This window comes from Ochotona curzoniae, unplaced genomic scaffold (genome assembly GCF_017591425.1).
Source record: "Ochotona curzoniae isolate NIBS_2020 unplaced genomic scaffold, NIBS_Ocur_1.0 contig_3622, whole genome shotgun sequence".
NCBI classification, from domain to species: domain Eukaryota; kingdom Metazoa; phylum Chordata; class Mammalia; order Lagomorpha; family Ochotonidae; genus Ochotona; species Ochotona curzoniae.
The window spans coordinates 19,369,130-19,396,165 of NW_024465926.1; positions in this window are offsets into that span (position 1 = coordinate 19,369,130).

Below are 27,036 nucleotides of genomic sequence, written 5' to 3' on the forward strand. Positions count from 1 at the left end.
AATTTGTGTTATCATGTAATCTCATTTTTTCCATGAAACTTTTGAAAGTCTCATGTACAGCCTACAGCCAAAATGCAGAATCAAATATGGAAGAAAAACTAGAAACACTGAGAATGAGAAACAGCTGAGAGAACAGTATGAGGTGGATTGAGTGACGCCAGCACGCAAGACTGAAACCAACACCTCCCATGTCTTCAGTGAGGGCACTAAAAAAGACGGGACAAGACCGACTCAGCTATCTTTGTCACATTAACAGATAGTATCACGTTTTGGAAGTGTTGTATTCCACTCTTCCACATTCTCTCTCTGCAAACTTGGTTTTTACAAACCACCAATGTTTCTTCTACCACATTATCCTAAGGTTAAGGACATACTCTCTCTTTTCTTCTATCCCAATGCCAAAGACTGCTTCCATGTCAACAGTTCAACCAGCTGCTGTTCATGAGCACCACTCCACACACAAAGTTGAGAATTGGGATCGAAAGATATAACACATGATACAGCACTGGGGCTAGTGCCTGGTGCTTAATGCTGACTACAGAGGACTTCACTATTAATAAGGAAGAGTTACGGTTTTCTTAAATTTCATCATTCAAGCATTTTATTTCAAAATTACCCCAAATCTATGAAACAAATCTATGAAACAAATAGTTGTAACCCTCACCTCATCTCTATTAACATACTAGTATACTTGTTAAAATTAACAAATTACACTCAGCTTCCCTATTTGGTTTTATCTCAATTTCCTTAGATTGAAAACTTTACAAAAAAAAACTTTCCTTAGTAAACTTTAGTTTAAAAATAGCAGCAAGGCTTATTTAGATAGAGGCAACAAAACTGAGATGCAACTTTTATCATTGCTGATTATATTTCTCAAAATCATGTGTGTTTATAATAGAATAAACTCAGGCAAACTCCTTTAACCAGAAGCATTTTTTTAAGCTTCTTCAGAGGTTTAATAGACAGTAACAAGGAAAATCCTATTTTTCTCAAACACTGCCCAAGGCAAGCATGTTTTGCTCCTTTTTTTCAAAACATAATGTCTCCATCCAAGGAAAACAAATTGAATTACTGCACAGGCCATGTGAGGCGATATACTCACCTACCATCAAGACAAGCTGACTGTACTGCACCATGTGATATGCAGTGCATGCTACGGGCTGGTCATATAACTCCACAGGAAAGTGAGCAGCTCATTGTTTTTGGTTTGTTTGTTTTTAAAGATTTATTTATTTTTATCGGAAAATCAGATATACAGAGAGGAGGAGAGAAAGAGAGGAAGATCTTCCATCCAATGGTTCACTCCCCAAGTGGCCGCAACAGCTGGAACCGAGCCCATCCAAAGCCAGGAGCCAGGAGCTTCTTCCAGGTCTCCTACATGGGTGCAGGTTCCCTAGGATCTGGGCCATCCTCGACTGCTTTCCCACACTACAAGCAGGGAGCTGGATGGGAAGCGGGGCCACTGAGATTACAACCAGCAACCATATGGGTCCCTGCACATGCAAGGCAAGGCAAGGACTTTAACCACTATGCTATCACGACGGGCCTATGAGCAGCTGCTCATTGTTAAATCATGTGTTTTTTTTTTTTTAATTAAGCAAGTACTTAAACCATATTGTAAAAATTAGACTGTCAGTCTTTTAAGACAGAGTGACCACCTGGTCATGGGTTTGACTCCTAGTAATAAACACATCCAACCACATAAAAGCCAAAGGGAGTGAGTGTGTACTTAGCTGCAGGTCTCAGTTAATCTACACGCCTCAGATCTGAGGAGGTTTCATAAGGAAAGACAACACTGATGGTTTTCAATTTCACCGCAAATGCAAACGGGATGGAAAAGGGAAAGGTGGAGAGCAGCGGGGAGCAGAGGAGAGGATAAGAGGAAAGGGAAAGGAAAATGCGTTTACCATGCCCCAGTGGCTGGGAGTCTGGCACAGTGGCACAGCAAGCTAATCCTCTCCTTCAGTGCCAGCACCCCATCCCACATGGGTGCCAGTTTGAGTCCTGGCAGCTCTGCTTCAAATCTAGATCTCTGCTTACAACCTGGGAAAGCAGAAAACAATGGCCCAAGTTCTTTGGACCATGTATCCACACGGGAGACCCAAAAGCTCTTGTCTCCTGGCTCCTGGCTTTGAAGCAGCTTAGCTGCAGTGGTTGCAGCCATTTGGGAATTGAATCAGAGGAGGGAAATACTTCTTTCTCTGTAAAATATGTCTTTGAAATAGAAATTTTTTTTAAAAAACTTAAAAATTTTTTTTTGCTGTTCACCAAATTCAATAGAAGAGTGTTTTGTGTTTTGTTTTAAATTTATTTCTGAAGTTTAACTTTTATTTATTTTATTTATTTGAAAGACAAAGAGATATACTCACTAGTTCACATCTCAAGCCTGCAATGGGCTGGAGCATGACCAGCCATACACTAGACACAGTTTAGGTCAGCTACATCAGGGGCAGGAACCCAAATATTTATGTCATCATTTGGTACACATTAGCAGAAAGCTGGAATTGGAGCACAGCCAAGACTTGAACCCAGGCACTCTGACATGGGATAAAAGCATTACAATCAGTGTCTTAACCAAGGTACCAAACACTCATCACTCATCTGGGGGGATTTTGAAAATTATCAGATGTTCAGAAACCAGCATGAATCAGAAAAGTGCTGCGGTGTGGGCTCAACATTAGTCATTTTTGTTACAAGATTATTAAGCAATTCTAACGTATAGCCTAGGTGACATAGATCAGAACAACTTTTCCCTGCCCAAGAGTGAAACACATACTGTATCCTCTGTTGTGGCAACACGTCATGTGGAATAAGTGGAAGCACGTTAAAAGCAACAGGGAGAAAACAATCACCTTGGGTAAATACATTGCGTCCACATTTCCACCTAGAAAACTTCAGGAAACACAAACACATAGTTTTCTAAGAAAGGTAAAAATGAAAGTGTTCTTCCATTTCAAATGCATATATACTTGCATACATAATCACAGTTCAGTTTGATTCAGTGTTTAACACTGATTCTGTTAGTTTCTGGTTTAAGTAGAGAATGTGAGTGAATAAAACATGATTGTTGGGGCCCTCTAGGGGCTTATACTAAAACTGCAATTTATTATCCCTAATTTAAAAAAAGAAAAAAAAAAGCCAAAATTTTCAAATAGCTTTGGTCTTCCTAGGATAGTAGTTCTTCAGGCGAGATCCCTGCACTAGCATCATCTGGTCCATTATCAGAATCACTGATTCTGCAGCTCAGATTGTGCATAGTAGGTCCTTCCGCTAGAAACTACCACTATCAGGTCATGTATTTCATTAGTCCTCACAGTAGCCTTTTGATCAATTCATGATCCGAGCTAAGGAAAACGAGGCATGGGGAACTGACTTAATGTTCTCCAAAAGCACAGCTAGTAAGTGTTAAGACTAGAAATTGAACCCCATCTCTAAGAGCCCCCTACTGGGAAGGTGCAAATAGGCTCCCACACATCTTTTGAGTCTGCCACCAGAACCACCCTTCTCTGTTTGCATGTGGCTGGGCTGTTAAAAACACTCTACAAAGGCATGCCAAGGAGTACAATTGAATGGGAAACTAAGATACATGTGGGCACTTATCTCATAATAAGATTCTACTTATGAAAGGATACTATAGTGTAATTAGACTCCAGGAGGCCAGAAAATCCAAAAAAAATAAAAGTAGCTCTTCCTGTAACTACTTCACAATAATGGTGCTGCTGGAGAGTTATTCGCACAACAGATGCTGTGAAGAGATGTGCTGATTCTGTGGGTTGCTACATAACCCCACTGCAACAGACATGCACACTGACATAAGTTCTCCCTAAGCGATGTCTAATGCTTGTGTAGAACCATAAATCGAAGCTAATGGGAGAAAATGCAACTCCTTCATTCACACTCTGAAAATATTTGCCTGCATGTTTCATGCAACATGGATTGCACCCAAAAAAAGATAGTTTTTATTCTGGGTCAGCTTCATTTGGAAAGGGAGGGTAGTCAAATGCACTTCACTTTTACCTAGTAAATAAGTTAAATGGTCCCTGTGGTTATTCATTAAAACTTTTATGGTATGTTCATCAATTACCAAACAGCTTGAACAAAGCAGAGGTAAATTAACTTTCTGAAATCCACATGGCTTGCCAAAAGGAGTGCACTCACTTAAAGCATTTTCATTGGCTTAAAGTTCATCCAAAATACTATTAGCTTGGAGTCCAATTTGAACTGTCAAGGGGAATATATACAATGGTAATTTCAGATCATTATCATGGCATTCCAATGCAAATGGCCACAATTTAATTGATTATCACTAACATTACATCTTTATTTTGCTACCAACTGGTGACTGACATTTCTAGGGCTACAAGAAGCAAATGCTAATTAGACCATGGTGTACTCTTACCCTTTCTTTTTCACTGGATTTTTCCACCTTTAGGGAGACATGCAGGAGGCTACTTCTGACCAGCTGCTGGCCCCTGACATTCCTTCCCACCTCTCCTCTGCAGGGCCATCATGCCCAGAATAAAATGAAGTTCCTGCAGATTTCCAGTTCTGTACAATGTGCATCTGAAATGGAGCCTGTGTTACAAAATGACCTCTCCCTTAAGTCACCTATCCAACCTAATTTAGGAAATCTAAAACCATCTCCAGGGTGACAAAGCATAGGCATTAACATGCAAACAAACTGCCAAGAAAGTTCAAATTTGCATTTAGACTGAAGGCAAGGGGAAGAAATAGCTTTCCTGCTATCATCACAGTTTCACAAATTACTAATCTCTGAAATGGTGCCAGAAGGGAACTTCCTCGGCTCCCCTCATTCATGCTTAGGTAGATTCACCTCGGAAATCATGCTTCTTCAACTTTCCATGTGACATGAGAAAGGGCTTGAAAAAGCTCAAGCAGCTCCAGTGAAACATGCAGTATGTTCAAAGGAAAACAATTCAACAATAAAACAGAACGTCCTTCGATCTTTGGGCTACAGATTTACCTTAAAGGCACAAGATGTGGATGCTTTCCCTTTTTCCTAATATGACATGACAAATTTGCATTAAGGATTATGTCCTCTGGGGTTCATATTATGGTCTGCATTGCCAGCATCCCATATTTGAGTGCCTGTTCAAGTCCTGAGCTACTTCAGATCCAATACAGCTTCCTGTTAAGATGCCTGGGAGAGCAGTGAGCCATGACCCAAGTGTTTACACCCCTACCACCCATTTGGGAGAACGGGCTTCCTGGCTCCTGGCCTTAGTCTGACACAGAACAGGCTGTTGGGGCATTTGGGCAGTGAACCAGTGGATGGAAAATCTCTCTATGTCACTCTCGCTCTCCACCTTCCAAATAAATAAATCAGCCATTGTGAAAAGTACCATGTCTATCTCCTGGAAGAGGTTATTTATTTTCAGTGATAATGTAGCTTCAATAATTATGATATCAGTAGGCATTAAATAGTGCATTGTTCTGTGCTACGTTCTGCAGTACCCTAGTAATTTTCTTTGTATACTTTGGTTTCAAAAAAATCCTGCCACATGTGCATTTGATTACAAACGAGGAAGCTAAACCCCTGAGAGAGACAGTGTCTGCTGCAAATAGCCCGAGTGACTGATGACATAAGAGGGTGCGGTTCGTTGACCCTACTCCCTTCCCTATGACCACCCACTTCCCCATCCACATTCCCTATACTTTCCCATTCAATGCCTTTCAATCAAATCCTTGTCTCAGCATTGGTTCTGGGAGATGTAAACTAAGACAATGAAAATGTATATGATCTAAGAAACAAGCAGTTACCTGTCACATATTACATTATAAACATGCGCTAAATCTGAAATGAATAAGTAAATTGCTCCACAAGACTGGAGCAAAAACTAGACCACATGATAGCACTAAGGAATTAAAAAAAATAAATCATGGGTAGATCTGAATGTTTCTGTCTATGCTGAAATCCAGCTGGGCTGAAAAGCATTTATCAATCACAGATGTCTGATGTGATTGATACATATTTCCTTTAACTGAAATTTAAGCTTTACAGCACAGTTACAATTAGGTAGCTGTACCTTACTTAGAAGTCAACTTTAGCAAATTGGTGTCTGGAAAGCCACTAACATATTTATGAAATCTAACACTTGACACAGGCCTCATAGCTTGGATTTGGCCCTCCCAAAGGAAACGTTTGTCAAAAATAGTTTCCAAAACTAGCTTTCCTCATCCATCAGTTAATCATTAATCCATTTCACTTTAATAACTCTGTTCATTTAGGACTGAGAGAAAGGGAAGCCTCACGTGTTATGTGTGCTATTGCTCCCATACTTCTAAAACACATATCCTACTGAAAAAGCATGTGCCCTGGGGCCCAAGACTAATAGGACTTTCAAGCCCTATTTTATGTTTGCAACTTAATCTTTCTTTGTCGCCCATCTCAGCCAGAAAATACAATTTCATAATAACACAACTCATCTCTGTGTTTTTGAACTTGGCTTTGGATTGGGGATCATTGTGTCTTTGCCTTCAGATGTCTCACTTTGATGTATTCGATTTCAAAGGAAGAGATAAAACCCAAAGTTCATTCTCACAATGGGACTTCCTTTAAAGTCAAAGAGAAATGCTGGTCCTCTTTGTGGCACACTGCAGCCCAGATCCACTTTGAGATTCTCTCTTAAAAGTCTCTGGACAAGTGCAAAAACAGCCTTCAGTGCTTTATCTTGTGCCACTGTCAGAACAGAATTGCTGCTGCTGTCTGCCTTGCACAAGTAGGCAGAGTGAAGTTGTGGGAGAGAAGTACGAGACCTCAAGGAAATAGCTTTCCTGGTTGCCTCTTCCTAATTGCTAGCAACCTAGCTAAGCTCTTCAGCATCAACAGCTCCACTGAAATCTAAATCTGGGCAAGAAGAATAAGAGATCTATTCAAACATTCTATCTATCTATCTATCTATCTATCTATCCCCCTCCCCCGACTCTAATTATACAAAATGTTTTTGCATATATTGGCATTAGGCATAAATAACACCTTTCATTTTCTAAAATTGTTTAGTGTTTGGTTCTTAATTGGCCACTCACTCTATTCCAGAATCTGGGGGAATGTACCCTTCAATACTTAGTTTCCTTTCATTTTTCTTTTTTATATGTATTTTATTTTCATAGGCAAGTCAGATATACAGAAAGGAGGAGAGACAGAGAGAAAGATCTTCCGTCCGTTGATTCACTCCCCAAGTGGCCACAATGAACAGAGCTGCGTTGAGCCAAAGCCAGGAGTCAAGAGCCTCTTCCAGATCTCCAATGTGGGTGCAGGGTCCCAAGGCTTTGGAGTGTCCTTCACTGCTTCCCAGGCCACGAGCAGGGATCTGGATGGGAAGTGGAGCTGCCGGGATTAGAACCAATGCCCATATGGGATCCCAATGTGTGCAAGATGAGGACTTTAGCTGCAAGGCTACCGAGATGGGCCCAGTTTCCTTTCACTTTTAACTTGCTCTGCTGGATTTTGATTCCCATAGGGATGCACAAGTTCTAATTCATCTTCCTACACTCAATACTTAAAGCGGAGAGTCTGGAATGTGCTGCTTACGCAACAACATTTCTGTTGAGTGAATGAATGGAGCAATGACAGCAAAATTTTAACTACTGATTCTTCTATGAATTATCATCCTTTCTTCAAACACTCTTATAGGTATCCTACATATTTTAAAAAGATAAATATTCTTGCACTTCTAATACATTGAAAGTTTGTAGGTTTGAAAGCCCAAGAAGGTATATCCAGTTCCCCTTTTCCTCTAGTAAAAACAACGTTATCATAACAACAACAAGTGGAACATGTTATCAGCCTTTAAAAGGCAACTAAACGTTTTCTTTTTGGACCTTCACCATCTACTCCATAACTATTCCCATCTTTCTTGAATGGCATATCAGCGACAGAAACATCCTAATATGAACATGGTTTCAACTGCTAGAATATCAGTCAAGGTTTAATAGCAACAATGGTGTTCTGAGCATAAGCAGAATCCTAGACTGCTGAAGGTCTATGTTGTATTGACAAGATTTTTTAAAATATCTTCTGAGTCAAGACTGCAAGCTCCACACTAAGTATTTTGAAGAGCCTTTTTAACTAGACAAGAATCTAATACTAAGTAAAATGTGATTCCAGAAAGAAAATACAGATATTAGTAAATATCCAGGCTTCATGGTTGAAAGAAATAATCTCATAAAAGGTTTTCAAAATAAAGTAATACTGTGAGTTTAAAGGAGGAAGGTTAAGATTCAGAAGCATCACAGGCTTTAACATAATCTTGAAGGATGAATTAATATTTGAACACTTTCCAGTGGTATCCTCCTATAAAAATGTGAAGTCTTTGTTATGTTTGACCTTTTCCATGTTGTAATTATTCCCCATATGCAGTGAAGGAAAACTGATTTACGGAGAGAACAACATAGAAGGGCTATTTGAAGGGCTTTTAGCTCAAAGAGCCAGAGTCATCCAGGAAAATCATTCTCCACCATCTCTGGGTCTTAGTGATGTGAAGAGATACTGGCATCTTTACTGGATCAGAGCATTTCGTTAGAAATTTAATCATATGTCCCGTTTTATAATATCTAGGATCTCCATAGAACTATAGATTTAGGAAAGATAACTCTCGACATTCCTTCCATAGAAGTTTCCTAAAACACAGTCACAAAAGAAATAATGAAGTTAAAAACAGAAGAAACTGAGGATTTGTCTATGAAACCCAAGTTGGCTGGAAGTCAAGGCTTCTTTGAACATTTGCCTGATGATGGGAGAGAATCTGGCAAAGGTAAACGAGGCTTCTGGATGTGCTTATGTTTTTGTTTACTGAACTCAAGGGTTTATTTCTCCAATGAATTCCTTTTTTCTTATTGTGATGGTAATAATCGTGAAAAGCCTCCTGGTAATCAACCCTGTGAAGGCTCCTTGGCTAACTGGCCCATAAATATTGGCGTATCCCACATTGCAATATTTTGGTTTGAAATGCTCCAGCCAAAAACCTCGGGAAACCTTTTCAGGGTTTCATTGTTCTGACCCTCAGTTAGAATTATGAAAAAAAAAAAAAAAACCAGGCTGGATAACCCTGTTCTGCTGCCATCGTGCTGAGCATGAGTAAAAAGACACTGCTTTACCTATACGGTTCATGCGTAGCCTGTAGGATAAGTTCAGAGATAAGTAGAAGTGCCTATTCCATGGGTAAGGAGTGCAGCTATATGAACACCAAGATCCCTTATCATTTTCTAATGCTATGATTCCAAAAGCTATCCGTAAAGAAAATAGGAAGGATAGCAGAATACCAGCATTTCATCACTGTAACAAAACCCCAAAGTATGCCCGAGGTTTATGTTTCAGCTGACCTCATCTATACGGATTCACTCAGGAACCTTCCGTATTATCCCTATAACCACTGAAGACCCTAGGACCAACTGAATGCAGCTTTTACTCCCAACTCTCCCTCTCACCAACTGAGACATAGTACAGTTCTTATCATCCACATAAGGGCAGCATATTTTACTCATTGTAAACTTCAGAGGCAATGTCTCAAAAGAGGCCAGTGTAGCAGGCATTCAATTAATGGCATAACATTCTAATGTTAGTATTATGTACATTTGCACAGCATAAATCTTATTTTATCTAGTCCATAATATTTTTGCGAACAAAAGTTGTTGTATTGGTCAGTAAAATATTTGTGAGCCATTATGCCGTGATCTTTACATTTTTCCTTTCTTATCAAAGATAGTGGTAGCAACAATTTAACTTAATTAATATAATAATTTGGGGTACCAACATTGCTATATAACTCCCTCTCTTGTCTTTTTCTCAAATTATGTATGCACTCTCTTCCCACAAATAGTTACAGCTCTTTTTAAGAAGGCTTACTAAGGCATCTATGGAAATAGATAACAGAATGAAAATTTAACCATTCCTATGAGGTATCAAGGAGAGCTTTTGGGAAGAAGTGACAATCCATTATTCAAATCTGAAATCTCAATGGATGTTAGAGGAGAAACAGAAGGAGGCCCAGTGTCATGCAAAGGCACTGGGACATGAACACTCACACTTCCCTGAGCAACTCACCTCATCCATAGTAAAAAACACAAGAGGGTGTCAGGTGGGACTGACATTACTTGAACACTAAATCTGAAACTGTCCAAAGAAATTTTCACTTTATCCAGAAAGTAACAGTGAGCCCCTGGTGGGTTTCACACAGGGGACATGTAAGAGCAGACTGACTTATTAAAGCATTACACTGGAAGAGGCATAGGGCATGGACTGTTAGGAACGGAAGTAGGGAGTCACTGACTGGATAGACCCACTATGCTCTTTTTTCTCCTACAACTTCTCTGGTGTGATACAATAGATATAATAAATGACTTACCACTCTATTTTTTGAGTGCACAGTACAGTGGTATTAAATGTATTTAGACAGTTATGCACCCGTCACATTAATCCACAGAAATCTTTACTGATTTTTAAAATTCATATGGGTATGAATAAACTCATACTCATGAAATGACATATAACCCATATGTTCTTATTAGAGTTTGAACAGGGCTGTGACAGTAGAGGGTAAAGCATAAAGTGTGATCAGCAAAAATTCACCACCTAATGCCAACTAATTGGTTGCTCAGATATTGTTAACTTTACGGAATTTTTTCCACCTCAGAATAAATCTATAGAATGATTCATCCCTAATTTTCAGAGAGATGGAAACAAACATAAACCAAGCATCTCCTTTGAACCATATATTTCTTTTAACTACTTAAAAGATTACAGCCCCAGGCTTTTCAACAACTCATAATGAAGGAAATACAATAAATAGATAGGTGGAGACTATTCCTCTAAGGGATGTTTTGAAGGTAATCTAGAGCAATCAGGTCTGTGGAGATACCTGAAATGTACCCCTCTGCATATTTAGTTAAGACTATGCAATCTGCTTTCAGTTCTGAAGGCAAGTTTCTGACCCTCTGTCCGGATTTACCAGCTGCCTAAGGACACTGTCATATGGGAGAGGGTCCTGACAAAGGGAAGATACGAGCACCTAATGCTTAGTAAGGGCCAAAATATGTTCCTGAATTACAACTTCCATCAATTATGGTAAGAATGATATGTATGTAGTTTCATTAAGATTTATTTATTTTTACTGGAAAGCAATAAAAGATCTTCTGCCTGATGATTCACTCCCCAAGGGACCGAAATAACTGGTGCCAAGTTGATCCAAAGCCAGGAGCCAGGAGCCTCCTCTGGGCCTCCCACTTGGGCACAGGGTCCCAAGAGCTTGGGCCATCCTCGACTGCCTTCCCAGGCCACAAGCAGGGAGCTGTGTGGGACACAGAGTCCCCAGGATTAGAACTGGTGCCGACCTGGGATCCCAGGCATGCAAGGCTAGGACCTTAACCACTAGGCTAGCACTCCGAGCCCGATATGTGTGTAGTTTTAACAATTTTCTCATAAGTTTTTTCCTAGAAAATGTGGCCTGTTTATTTTTCACTTCTCATTTTAAACACATCTTCAAGGAAAGCTAACTGCCAATGTCACTTGAACATTCAAAGAGATTATAACACCACAAGTCTCTTCCCTGGGGGTCAACTTTAAAATACTCATATATGAGTCTTACTGATTTCACTTAGCAAAGTCCTAGGTCAAAATCAGGTTTGTTTACCCCTGGTATATGTTCCAGGACAACAGAAGTAAAATTCAAGGGCCAATTAGCCTGAGCCTCCCTTGCCCAGACCAGCTCAGGAAGAAATACTCTGAAGTCGGGCCACTGAAGATACAAAGCAACTTGGTGGTAGGATCTTATTAATTACGGACTAGCAAAAAATAACAACCACATAATGCAGATATGAGAAAATGAGGATGAGGGAAAAAAAGTGGCCCAAAACACGCACCTCATGTAGGTCAAGGGCCCTGTTTATCAAGGCCATTTCCTTGGCACTTTTCAGTGGGTGGTTTCCATCCCTCTGATTAGTCCATTTTAATCAAATCATTTCAATATTTACAATTAGTACATCAATCCTAATACAGATTAGGGGAAAAAAGAGAAGAACTTTCTAAACTCACTATAATCAGTTGGAAAACAATGGAACATGAGTTTGATTACAAGTCTCTATAAAACTGCAATCAATTCTATCAACTGCTGCTTAATACTATCTTGTTCTAAGGGACCACCCTCTCCTACTTTCCCATCACGTGCAACTATCCTTGCATACTGCCCCATCACACAGGACCATCCTTATTACCTCCCTGTCCTATGAAACCTTCTGCTGCCCTGTTGTAATAAACAAACTTGCACTGCCCTGTCTTACAGAGCCTTCAGGGTGTGGATCCATTGAGCTTCCTTATGCAAACTCCTCCACTTATCTCAAGGAGTTCTACTACTTTTATGCAATAAATCCTTTCTGGAGCTCCTTGCCTCTCGGGTGAAAACCTGAAATCCTCTCATTCCTTCAACATTCAGTTTAGATTTTTTTTTTTTTACTTTTTATCTTGGAATCACAAATTCTTTACAAAATATAACTAAGTAAAGTAACTTACCAAATGATTCCTTCTTCCACTTCTCAAGGCAAGAGAAGTCAAGTGATAGCCACCATTACACCTGGATCTGGCACACTGGCTAAATACATAATGGGTTCAAAATCAATTATTTATATTGAATTATATTCTCTCCTTCCTCCTTATCACTTCTACATATTATATAATCTAGTTAATAATATCTATGACTTACCCAATTAACGCAAATTAACACTATCTCTTTTGCTCATCAAACTCCAATCCTGGCTAATCACAAATTTTCCAGCTTTAGTTTCTGCCTCTATTTCCTAGACATGTCAATCAAAGAGTTATCAATCGGCTGGCACCTGCTGGAGTACACCTTCTGTCTTTACTCCTTCCCTAAGCAGGGTCCCCAGAAAATAAATAATCCTGAAAGAGAAGTGAATTGAATGGACTGGGTAACAAGCCCACATGTAGCACATTGAGTTATTCCCTTTCATTTGTTCATTCTCCATGCTGCTTACTCAACACTAACAAAACCAAAGTGATCCTCTACACACGCCAGACTACAGTAGATGAAGGACTCTGAAACAATCCCTTTTTCCTTTGAGCTTATACTCTAAAGATGATAATGTTCCTAGTCTCCATGTTGACCTACAAAGAACAAACCTCCTACCTATATAACCCTACAGCTTTGTAATTGTTATTTTTTGAAGATTTCACTTTATTGAAAACTTGACACTGAAACTTTGAAACAACTCAAACAAAAATGACACAGGTTACCTTTGGGGAGGAGGGAGTTTTGTGCAATAGTAAAGACATTTTCATGACACACAGAAGTGCCTGGTAGAGTACCAGCTCTACCTCGAAATCAGGCTTCTGCTAAAACACACCCTGGGAGGCAGCAGGTGATGGCTCAAGTACCTGGGTCCTTGCAACCCCTTTGGGAGACCCAATTTCAGCCTTGCCTAGTGCCAGGTGCTGCAGGCATTCAGGAAACCATTCAAATAAAATGAAACCACTTTGTCAAAGAAAGAAATGCTTTTCCTTGAGTTATTTTCTACCCTTTCAAAATCACAAAAGATATTTTGCTTATGTTTCTCTAAATATGTTTACCTATGTGTATAGATATGTGTCAAAATGTGGTTCTATGTACTCAAGAATTTGTCACACACTATCTTTTATTTTATTATCATGTAATTTATTTGCAGACCAACATTTTTGGCTGGATGCTACTTCTCATCTTCATCCCCTCAAACTTTCTTCTCACTCAACCTGACACTTTCATCTATAATCATTTTTCCTCTTCATTAGCCTGTATATTTCCCCTTTGGCCAAAGAATCAAGTAGTCATTATTACCTCAGGGGTAATTTTGCCAGAAAGAGAGAATATCAAATAGTCATCTTTGCTATGTCCTTAGATTTCTCTTTTTAAAAACTATGTCTGAAGTTCAACTTCTGCTCCTAGGTTTTTAGCTTCAATGGTACTCTTGGGGCTGGAAATCATAATGTCATTTCTCCTAAGTACCTCACGATGACTTTCAGAGCAGTAGGATTTGTCAGAAGGGCAGATTTTTATCCCTCTCTGACTTCCACTTTGCCCAGGGCACATTTCTTCCTTCTCTGTTCTAAGGCTGTGAGTGACACGGATGTCCTCAGCCCTGAGCTGGCCAGTCCACACTGAATCTCAGAATGTGTGCTTGCCCTCACTGAAATGAGCCCTGGCCACTAATGGGCACTACAAAAAGGCCCCGTCCTAACCTCAGCTGTTGCTCCACCTCCTTATTAACAAAGAAAAACACAACGAGAAAGAGAAAAGTGCCCCCTTTATTTTTTTCTTTCTGGTCCTTTGGAGCTTTGCACAGACATTATAAAAACCATGAAAGAACACTGCTTTTAACTCTGAAAATATTCACCTTTTAACACAAGGACTCTGCCCTTGAGCTTCAAAACGGTGTCCTGCCTCAAAGACCAAAGGATTTCTATGGTGCATTTGGCCTCATGGTTTCTGAGCACTTTTCCTGTCGATTGACTATTCTCATCCTGTGTTTGACTTCTTTACATTTTTTTCCCTGTGTGATCTAGGGAAAGGATTGAATTGAAATATAAGGAACCTCTATAGCAGGCACTCAGAGGCATTTAAGAGGGGAACCCTCTGACACAGATCTGACATTCTCTTCACTTCTGTAAGTGAGCAAAACAAAGTACAGAAAGGTAACAAGGTTGTATCAAGCTTGGTTTCCAGCCTGCCAACCAGTAGGATAAAGTCCAAGCTTTCTACTTACTTACAGGCTTAAGGGTTTTCTTTTCTTCTGGATGTTAGTGATCAAGTACAAGTATATTGTGAGGTTACTGGAGACTGCATAACACACATGGCTTTGTTAATAATTCACATTCTGGATACTGAACAAAAGGTATTTTCTGAAACATTTCTAGTAAAAATACAAAAATTATTAGCAGAAAAAAAATCCAGTTCAAAGAAGCAGTATGACGGATATAATCAGGCACCAAAAAAAATATGAGGAGTCCTCGGAAACTTCAAGGAAAATCCACACCATGAAAACACTGGATGTGGACTGGAAATTCTCTGCACTAAAACGAACACATTTTAATTCCATATTTCCCATGGCCTTTTAAAAATACCTTCAGAATAGTCAGTGTAGTTGAGTTCTAAACACTACATAGATTCAACATTGATAATCACATATGGCAATTATCCACTCATTTAGGTCATTTAATAATATCATAAAGGTTTAACTAGACTATCACCCAGAACTTATCTGCAGTTAAAATTTCTATTTTGCCATGCCATTTCACAGCTGTAAGGTCAAATAAGCAAAAATGTTTGAAGCTTTGATTTGCAAAATTACCAGGTGTTGTCATTTTGACACACTCTTGAGTCACCTTGCAACTCTATATATCTACACAGAAGTTTATTTTTTAGATATAAATTAATGTATTAACAATAATTATAATAGATTAGCCCTATGCCCCATTGATGACCCCTCTTACACTGGTTCTGCAGTCTTATTTAAACTCCTTAATCACACTGTGGCTTAGTTTGCCCATCTGTAAAAAGGTGATGTTAATTTCTACCTTATACACTGGATGCTGTGATTGAAGCCAGACGCTGCAGGGAGTTGCTACCAGGCTGCATTCCATGCCTGTGCACTCCAGAAGGAAGAGAGGCCCCAAGACATTCTTCTACCCCAGCAGTCCCCACAATACCATTATGAATGCAAGTACCATTAACACTTGCAATCAGACACAAAATCTAAATTCTTCAAAGTTCAAATATAGGGACAGGAAGACTCCTATCTTCCATTGCTCTATATTAGTATAATCCATAATGGCAGTAGCAAACTACCATATTATTGGGCAAAACACTTGCATTTTGTAATGCTAAGAAGGTGTGCCAGTGAAAATTGAAGCCAAAGCTTGTAAATCCTTTGGGAGCACCCATTAGTCTTAAGACCTTGAATAAGTCATGTGGTCTCAGATTCGATTTCTAATTGTGTTAATATGTGATATTATCTGCCTATTATCATACCCAAGACACAAAAGGCATTCTTTTTTTGAAAACAAAATTGACCAACCTATTCTATATTTATTACTGCAATGAGAACTTTGCATGCATTGTTTCATTTCCTCTTACAGGAACAATATAGAATAGAGAGGATATGTTTACTATTCTATAAAATAGAAGCAATAAAGCTCAGAGAAATCTAGTGATTTTCTCATGATCACAAAGGTGATTACATTTCAACTCCTTTATCCATCATACTTTACTTTCTCAGCTTACTGAATGAAAGAGAAAAATTAGTTTGCTACAAAACAGAGGTAAATGAAAAACATATTTATTTTTTAAAACTTTATAAGTTAGTTATCATGACACACCTACTGGTTTTTCCCCTCCAATTCCTCCTCTAAAATAAAACTAATAATAAGAGTGATGACTAATGCAAACTCCTACATTCTCTAAGCAATGTAGGATCTACCTGATATTTCTTAAAACTAAGGAAAAGGATGAATTTCTCTGAATCCTCATCTTCCCAAATTTGTGAATGAAAAAAATATAGGAAACATATGACATACTTCTCTATCTCTTTCAACATTGTACGCCTTTTTCTAAACAAAATGCCTTCCACATAGGCAAATGCAACAGAGATATCAGTACAATGCAGGAAACAAGTGTGTGGTCTCTAACTTGACCTCTACATGCATTTTCATATTTAATATTTGCTATTTAATTAAATATAAGTCAACTAAGAATGATGAAGCTTTTATTATATGCCACTTATGGTGGCACACTTGGTGGCAGAAGGACACACCTGTCTTCATAGAGTATCAAGATGAAATATCAAACACACCTCACAACGAAGCTCAAAGATAAAACTCTCATCAAAATACAGAAGCTGGTTCCTCAGAGCTCATTTCTCCTTTTTGGAAGACTGGGAGGAAAAGTTGTTTTAAATTTTGAAAAATATTCTCTTTTCCTAATCCCATTTCTATTAGATGACCCCATCTCATCAAATTCTTGGCTTGGAATAAAAACAGGTGAGAGAATTTGGCAATGTAGAGGAAAAGAAAAGAGTAAAATAAAGCAGAAAATCTTTTATTACAAGGCATCCAGAGCTCAAAAATACCGACTACATGACCGATGGGTCATTTCTATTTGGTGTCAGGTGGAGGTGTTTAAATTCTCAGTTTCAAGATTGATTGAAAATCAGATCATATCATGCTATCTGCCAAATCTCAACTTTCAGCTATTATTCTCCTCTTAGCTCCTTTTTTTTTTTTCAACTTTCTCCTCTGACAAAAGAAAAGGCCTGTTCTCTTAGTCTTCAATTTTCAGCAACTCCTTTTGGGATCACAAGGAACTGACAAAACCAACACATTTTTTTTCTACTGTGCTTTGCTTTTAAAATGTGTGTTCTGTTGAGCCATTTAGCAGACATCGCAGTACTATCATCTTTCAAATATCTACTCTCAGCAACCAAGGAATCACTTTCAATGCCTTCCTGACCTGAAATGTTTGGGCTAGATTATACAATTTTGGAAAACACTTATAAAAACTACAGAAATATCATAAATTTATTGACCACTTCTATCTGTCTCAAGAGAAAGACTAAACAAAAGTTTTCCACTTTCTACTTTAAAAATATCTATTTTATACAACACTTGTCTTCACTCTACTTTTATGTTGCCTTTTTATTATTGATATCCACATCTTTTATTTGACTCATATCTCACAATTTGATCTTTATCCTATTTTTAAAAAAGTGACTCCTGGAAATGTGGTTCTTCTCCATCACGACATTTTGTTCCACTTGTCGAGAGCGCCTCTGAAGTCTCTCCTCTTGCCTCCCACCAAGTCCTTCCATTACGGGAGAGACAATCTGATGTGATCGTTTGGATGCAAAAACTGTGTATCCATAACTCATCCCTTTGCTCTTCTTACTGTCTACAACTTATCTGCAGAAATCATGTGTTAAACTCTGCCCTTGTGAAGCTGTAGTGGGACAACTGGAATTGGGCAATGACTCTTTAATTTCAACTTTCACTATTTGAAAGGTACTCTTCCTGAAGCTATTAGTTACATTCTCCATATTAGTATAGATAATCTTTCTATTCTATTTTATTCCTTTAGCTTATAACTTAACTGTTCCCAAATTATAATAGCAGCATCCATATTAACAATCATTTAGAAAAAAAAAAAACATTAGCAGAGAAAAAGAGAGGATTAATTACTCATAAGCACAACAGGAAAATGGCCTTCATTGCATAAGCTTCATAATAGTAGAAAGTGACTTATGGAAAAGAAAAATATAGGTCAGTGGTACCATGAGGTAAAACCATTATGTTACTGTATTCTGGAACATCTCTCTCTACTTCCAAATGATAGCTCTACATACAAGGAGGTGAGGGTTAAAGATCAGGGGATGAGAGAATAAAGGCATGATAAATTTTAAAAAAGGAAAATAATTAAAGTTCAAACAAGGGGAAAAGGTTATAGATTTTCTAAATTTACTATTCAGGATTGTCTATGTGTCACAATCAAACAGAGAATAAATATCTGTTCTAACACCATAATGGCTGGATTCACATCCTAGGTCTGCCACTGGCCATTGGTTAATATCACTTTGTGAGCTTTAATTTCCTCTCCTGAATAAAACATAATGTCTGCTACATCGAATCACTGAGAAAGTTTACTGACACAATGCAAATCAAACGGCACACATGGACAGTAAATGTCAAGGACTTATTAAATGTTCAATAGAAGCATCATTGTATTCAGTAAGATGGATTTGTTAGTGGTCGTATATTGAAACTGAGAAGTAAAAGACGGTTGATGCTGTTTTTGAACTTCATTATCTTTTGGATATAATCAAGCCACAATTCAAACCAATAATGAGCATACAGCATAAGACCTCAGGAAATATATCCACAATGTTGCAATCCTACATTTTTTGGATTAAGGAAATGTATTATAAAATAGCACTTTGCATTGTCAGCCATATCCACTTATACCCAAAATATTTTCTTATTACCTTATAAACTTTAATTTGCCAAAAACATTTCAGTCTAGACTAATATAACTAGACATTAAATTAAGAATTTTTAAAAATATTCAGCAATAGCAAGAAGAAAAATATTCATTATTTTACTGGTAAAATTTTGAAATATTTTAAAATTGCTCATCAACTTTGTTTTATACTATTACCAGAAGTTTGTAAAAGGCTAAATTGTCTCTCTCTAAATGATGAATATTTTAATGATTGCATTGGAAAAAATAAAATCTTTGAAGCTAACTTACAACTGGAAAGTCATCTACAAGTAAGACACAATGGGCCTATAATGTTTTTACAGAAAAAAAAAAAGTGCTTTGCAAACCTCTGAGGCTATAAAATAGATAAAAGCAAACACTGGTTTTCCTAAAATGTGCAGGATATTTTATAAAACTGTATCTGGTTTTTTATTATCATGTTGTTTATTTACAGTTGGTATTAATGCTCTCAGCCCAATACATAATTAATATAAAGACAAAGACACAGTTTCCCCCAACAGACCTACAAGATAAGTGTGCCTTCAATGACCCCTGGCAAAACCATTTAATTCAAGCAGAAATTCTTTTAAATAACTATTAAATTTTAAGAATGCTTGAGGAACTCAGTTATACTAAGAAACTGTGCAACTGGTACAGTAGTCTACTGGCTAAAATCTTCACCTTGTATGTGCTAGGATCCAGTATGAGCACCGGTTTGTATCCCTGCTGCTCTACTTCCCTTCCAGCTCCCTGCTTGTGGCCTGGAAAAGCAGGGGAGGACGGCCCAAAGCCTTGGGACCCTAGGCCTGCGTGGGAGATCTGAAAGAAATTCCTGTCTCCTGGCTTTGGATCAGCTCAGCTCTCGCTGTTGCAGCCAATGAGAGAGTGAACCAACAGATGGAAGATATCCCTCTCTATTATCTCCTTTCTGTAAATCTGAACTTCCAATTAAAAAAATAAAAACTAGTTCTAAGAAATTGGAATAAATGATTTTTCACTAAACAAATGGATAAATAGTAGGTGAATTTTCATCTTTTCCTGTATTTTGAGAAGCATGGATCCCTTGACCCTCAAAGATTTTTAATATGGAAGAAATATAACCTGGGGTCTGTAGACCCTTCGAAAGCTTATCAATGAGTTTTGGTTATCCTGTAATTCCCTCAAATACAGGTAATCACTGATATGTGATTGTGTGATCACAGTCACCCATTTTTTTTTCTAAGAAAGTTTTATCAGCAAATGTAATCTGTGTGTCATGCAAACTTGAGCAAATGGTAAATTAAAAAAAAAATCACACGGCAATAAAGAGGTTACATATCAGCAAGTGTAAAACTCTTGAGTTCAGCAGATAGAAGAAGGCTCTGTATGATATTATAAAATATAATTCGTTAAATAAATCAAATGGGATCAGCCTTCACAAAACTGGTAGAAGAATTCATATTGAAAAATACTACCAGCATTATTTTTTATTTAAATAATCCTTTTCTACACTTATGAAAGTTCCCTATTTTACTCATATCCTCAGTTAAATGCATTTACCATTGTAATTCCAAAATATAGTCTAACATTCTTTTTGATTCAATCATATGAGTAATACTGGTTGGGAGAATTCAATGGTAGTTATTTTAAATCTCAGATTTTGGTGTAATTGTTTAACTGTTCATCATGAAAGCTAGAAATCCAAATTCTCCACTAAGAACTGCAAATAGACAAGAAACATAAACCCATAGGTTTCAGAATTTATTTGGGTGTAGGGAGCAAGCAAAACTGTCCAATATTCCAGGAAAAAACTCTCGAAAAAAAAAGTTTTTTGTCTCACAAGAAAGCAGCATCTGACATAAGTTTCAAATTCTATGCTTCAGTGAGAATGGAATTAGAAAGGAAGTGAACTTCAAATCCCAAGATCCTAGTTTCCGTAGCCATAACCACTTGTACTCTGTACTTTCCTGACATAAGTAATAATTCTTTCAAAACTTCAGTACTATGCAAGATTCATGGAACATAATCAATATGCAATAAACAGCAGCTCTTCTATTCATTGTGACATCATTTTATTCTTTTGACTAGCATATTCTCATGTTATAGGAGAAACATAAGTGTAGGCATTTTAAGAAATTTTGAACAAAGCAAACAGCTGAGAAGTGTCAACGTCACAATGTGAACCTACACTGAAAGACATCATCTTTCAGAGAGAGAGACATTGAAGCTACATCGTGTCAAACTTGAGATGTCTGTTGGTATATAGGTGTGGATGTCGAGTAGATTGCTGGGTCTGAAATCTGAGAAACAAAGTTGCAGACACAGACCTGTACAGGAAATATTTGCATGCAGGTAGCAGAAAAGCAAAGGGAGAATGGCAATGGTTTCTCTGACATTATTTTCTCCTCACAAAATCACTTCAGGATTTTGATAGGCTGTGGAAGTGAGTTAGATGAGAGGAAGAATCAAAGGCACAGAACAGGACCAATCATCAAGCAAGCAGGTTCCCTTATGAGACAAAAGCAATGAATCCCAGAGCACAAGAAGGCAAAGTCGCTTCCCTCCCGAGAGATGTTCCCCTCCCCCCAACAAACACGCCTCCAGATGCAGGAAGTGGGGGTAGGAGAAGTAGAAATGTTGGTGACATGGCAGAAACCAGGTGCTCATCATACAGCCTCCAAGTCTGAGTAGGAAGCAGCCAGGACACTGGCTCAGAGCCCTCTAGAAGGAAGCTTGGCATAGATACGCTGGGATACATAAAAGAAAAATGACCAGCACTGTTAAAGATTCTTGAACAGTCCCTTGGATACATCTTAGAATAAAGAATGCAAATCTGCAAAAATTATGCAATTCTCTTTCAAAGCATGGCACTCCACCTGTAACAACTGGAAACAGAGTCCCAGACTGCTTACGCTTTCCTAAGAGATGGAAAGAATTCTTATTTCAGCTTTTGAGGTGGGAAAACTTATTTCTGAACCCAAGGAAAGCAGATGGCAACAGGCAAAGATGGGTCCTGATCCTACATCCTTTGCCTTATACATTGCAAAAAGTCTTCAAAAAGTTCGTGGGAAATTTGTATTAGGAAAATCATGCATGCATTTCAAAAACATTTTGCTCTAAAAGAAGCTTATGTTCTAGTTCCATTTTCCCACAAACTTTTTGAAGTTTGAAACTTCAGTGGTTTCTAATGTCACTGCTCAGTTTCTATAGAAAACAGAGAATACATTGGCCATATATGAGATGGCCCTGGGCGATCCTTGACTGCTTCCCCAAGCTACAAGCAGGAAACTGGAAGGGACATAAACCAGTGCCCATTTGGGATCCCAGAGTAAGCAAGGCGAGGACTTCAGCCACTAGGCTACTGTGCCGGACCCATCGGCATGTACTGTAGAAAGTTTCTGTCAATGTGTGTGCCTGTACTTAAAGTCTTATAAAAACAAAAATGCATCTCATATAATGGAGCATATTTTTACTCAACATGCGCTCTCTCCATTCACATTTATAGGTTACTAGCCATTTTCTGTTATTTAAAAACAGTAAAGAAGAAAGTATTTTAACAATCACTCTGTGGTAGAATCCCAGTACAATGGATTATGAGTACCTTTGTCTTGCAAACCCTGTCCCATCTGATTCATTTTTTAAGATGTTCTCAAAAGTGGAATTTTAATTAGAAAAAGAAGATAGGTCATAATGTGTATTTTAAAAGGGGGGGATTAAGAATCTGATGACTTCTTTGACAATCCAGTGTTTAGTCAGATTATTTCTGTCACAATGGCCTCAGTCACACATAGAATGTATAAATCAGTCAGCCTTTAGGCTGTTAGATACTACAATCTCCAATCCCAGTGGTCCAGCTTGTATCTCACCCACATGAAACAGAGCAACTCTCTCGTTGACTCTTCTCCAACCACTAAGTCAAGGATTCAACCTCTTGCTACATCCCATTCACTACACTTGATCTCCACATGTCTCATGCAATGGAAAGACGGAGTACATCTGAGAATCATATAGATGAATGCTGAGCAAGCCTATTTAAGTGGTTACACCTCTACTCCCATTGTATTGGTCAGAATACATTCCCACGATTCCAATGTAACTGCAAATGAAGCTTGAACATATAACTATCTTGTATGTCTCAGAAAATAAATAACACTGACACGCATTTAGTTATTCTCAAGGACAAACCTAGACTGCATTTTTTTCTTTATAACAACCATGATCAAAACTTAAAGTTACAAAAATATCTAACAGATCTTGGTTATTACAAGTATTAAATGGAGTAAGTGATTCTTAGTGACTTCATTTTCATCACCTGTTCACAGCTTAACTTTTCATCTACATCAACATGCTTAGTCTGAATAATGGGGAATAGAGGTTTTTACAAAAAAAATTAATGGTTACTGAGAATCAAAGTGAGGAAGCAATGTTTCAGAGAGGTTAATGAAATATTCAAGGCTGCTCAAAAACAGAATGTGCGAGCAGGCACTGCAGCTCAATGGGACAAGCTCCTGCTTGGAGTACTCACATCCCATTCAAGCCCCATCTACAGGGTTTCCTGCTAATGTGCCTGGGAAGCAATGAATGATGGCTCAAGTACTGGAGTTCCCGTCACCTACACAGATGTAGTTCCCGGCTCCTGTTTCAGCCCCCATTGCTGTGGTCATTTGGAGATTTGACCAGGAATATAAGAATCATATTCATATTCTCTCTCATTCTATATTTCTTTTACCTTCCCTCCTTTGTAAATAAATGAACTTAATCATAAAAAAGACATACATTTGGATTATATGGATGCCTTTAAGTATCAACACTGTTCTATGGAATCATAAACATTGGAATGATGTTTCAATGTGTAAATAGTGTCTACATTTGAGGATAAATTTTAAGGAATATTAGCACTTTCCAATAGTCTTCAAATATTTTGCCCTTTATGTCCTGAATTTTATTAGCTTAGTTGCGCTTCAGCCATCAAATCTCAACTTAAACAAACCTCAACAGAAGACATCTCTCTTAACCCTAAATAAATGCTTGTCTTGCTTTAATTTTGCCTATCCCTGGATCACTTTTTACCCATTTAGTACTAATTTCAAATGAGAAAGGCAAGGATGAAGAGTACATCTCTATTCTGGCTGTAGGCTGGGATAGCAATAATACCATTCACCTCTCTGCACTTAGGACTGCCTCTAGCTGCTCACAATTTACAGAAACTTCATAAATAAGTGAATTAGCACACAATTTGATCCTCAGATTCATTTTAATCCTATGTGGCCACTTTGGATAACACATTTTATTTAGCCCTTGGCTTGCTTCCACACATCAAACTATGCACTTTATATATCTTTGCAAACCCTTACAGGAGCTCTTTGTGATAACTTTAAAAATGAAGAAGCTAAAGTTCAAAAGATTTAACTTTGGGATCATAAGGTTATTGAAAGTATGATGGAGCTGGGATTCCAATCCAGGTATTTCTCTGGAAGCCATAATTTTCATGATATATAAAAATAGACCGTGTGTGGACCCCTGCTACAATCTCTGATCCTCACAGGGCTAAACGGTTTTGATGGTATTTGGTGATTTAAGGTTGACATGCCAGAGTATTATCCACCTACAGCATCCATCCCCCAAAGTCTGACAAGTACAAAGACAAACGTGTCTTAGGAGACACTGGAAGATGTACTATCCATTTCCCCTTTCAGCACTTCTTAGAAAACTCCTGTTTGTGTTAGTGCCAGTAAATAAGTTCAGGTAGTTCTGTACATGTGTACACAGTTATACGGTTTCTCAAGTACATACTTAAATCTCAAAGCGTAAAACATGTATCTTTCCATCCTAAATACTGATAATGAAACATTTTTTTCCTCCTGCATTTGAAACTGTGAATTAGATGGGTGGTTATTCTTGTAAACAACAAATAGAAAACCAGGATGAATTACACATTACAAGGTTACCACTCATGTCCCAGGGGGAAAGGCTATAGTGTTAGTTCTCAGTGTAGACAGGATTCATTTTATTTAATAGTTTTCTCTTTCTTTTCCAGTGGGTTCTCTTATAAGCTAACTTTGCATACAAACACTAGAGATAATATTCAAAACAAGGTAGATTGCAACAATTTAGGGTACTGTGATTATAAAGTGACTTTTGAGAGTGTTTAGTATCCTTAACAATATTAACAACTTTAAATTGACTCACTGAAATGACTATAACTGCAGTATCATAAACTTGGGCATTCTGTGCTTTTTAAGATTTAATTATTTGAAAAGCAGAGTGACAAAGAAAGAGGGAGGCATAAATAGATTTTCAGCCAGTGGTCACTACAAATGGCCATAAAAACTAGGTCAGGGCCAGAGGCCTGAAACTCCATCCAGACCTCCTACGGGTGTGGCAGGGATCCAAAGCATGAGGGATACAAGACCTGCTGTCTCCCCGGAACTCCAGCAGAAAGCTACATCAGAAGCAGAGTAGCTTGGACTTGAATCAGCACTCTGATATTAAATGTGCATATCCTAAGTGATGGGTTAACACACTGTGCCGCACATGGCATTTGCACATGTTCGTGTGTACATGTGTGAGTGAGACAGAGAGAGCAAGAGCAAAACAAATTTAAGTCAGAAACCTCCTGCAATAGCTGTTAGGAGGGGCTCCTGGAGAGGTAAACTTGAGGTAAACTCAAGGTTGGGGTCTTTCAAGCAAAATTAGGAGAACAGTCGATCAGAGGGAAGATGCAAAACGTATCAGAGAACTGGAGTTGTAAATCTGTCTAGACTATTTATGATGAAACAAAAGCCATCAAAAGGATGCAATACTCTCATGACAGAACTAGAAACTCAGAGGAGTAAGACCAGTACTTGCCTGGTGAAAGCATCTTGGGTCATCTTGCAAAGCTTTCCCAGGCCATAATCAAGGAAAATGGAAGTGGAGCAGCCAGGACACAGATCAGCACCAGTATGGCTTGCTGGCACTTGAAGGTGGAGGATTAGCATGTTGAGGCAGGGCGCTGGTCCCTGGCAAAAAGCATCTTAAGAAGCAAATTGTGTCCACTAATAAAAGGGCTTCTCCTTTTCTCATTCTAACAGTAATCAAGAGTTGAATTATCTCTTTACATTGCTCCTCCAGAAGAGCGGACCCTGGCTCTGTTAGGCATAAGGGGCAATGGCCATTGTGACTGCTTCATGCTGAAGTGGGGTCACTGAGAGGCAGCAATAGAGCATTCTTTAGAGGGCAGATCTAAGGATGTGGCAGGATTCCTCAGGAGTATCAGCTAGAGCCCTGCCTGGAGATAGATGCTTCTGGATGTTTAATCCTGGATAACACCAAGAGTGATAGACAGCTCTTATCTCTCAGGTGAGACTCTCCTCTTGGGAGATCCAATGATGCATCTAGAAACCTCAAGGCCGAACACTCCAAACACTCTGGCAAAAGAACTGCCAGAGATGTAAACTATTTGTTAAGTAACTTAAGCATGAGCATTTCAACCAAGCTATACAATCAGATAGTCAGTCCTTTTAAGACTCAAATTTCAGGCAATTAAAGTCAATAAAGGCAAAAGAAAATACATGCAACTCCCTGAGAATTATTACCTAAGTCAGTTGTAAAACACACACACACACACACACACCCTTCATTCAAAAGATTAGCCTGTGATAATCAGCATACAAACCCATCACATGTGACATGTAAATACATCATATAACAAAGAGAACCAAGTAATCCTGCTCATTCTTAAAGCAATTTCTTTTAATTCCTTACAAACTAATCTTGCACATCATTGGATCTCCACAAACTTTATACAACATGCTAATTCTTTCAACCACTTTTTTATTAAAAAAAAAAAAAAACCCTTTCCATCCAAAATCTCACTTAACCTTCCATACCAACAATACTTTCTCATGTTGATACCTTCCTTCACAATGTCCTTCTCTACCAACTGGTTCCTTCAATTCACCTCCTAAACAAGCCTCAACACTTCTAAATTAAGACAGATAGATGTCGTAAAGGCCCACAAGTAATTTTAACTCATCATTATTTTATT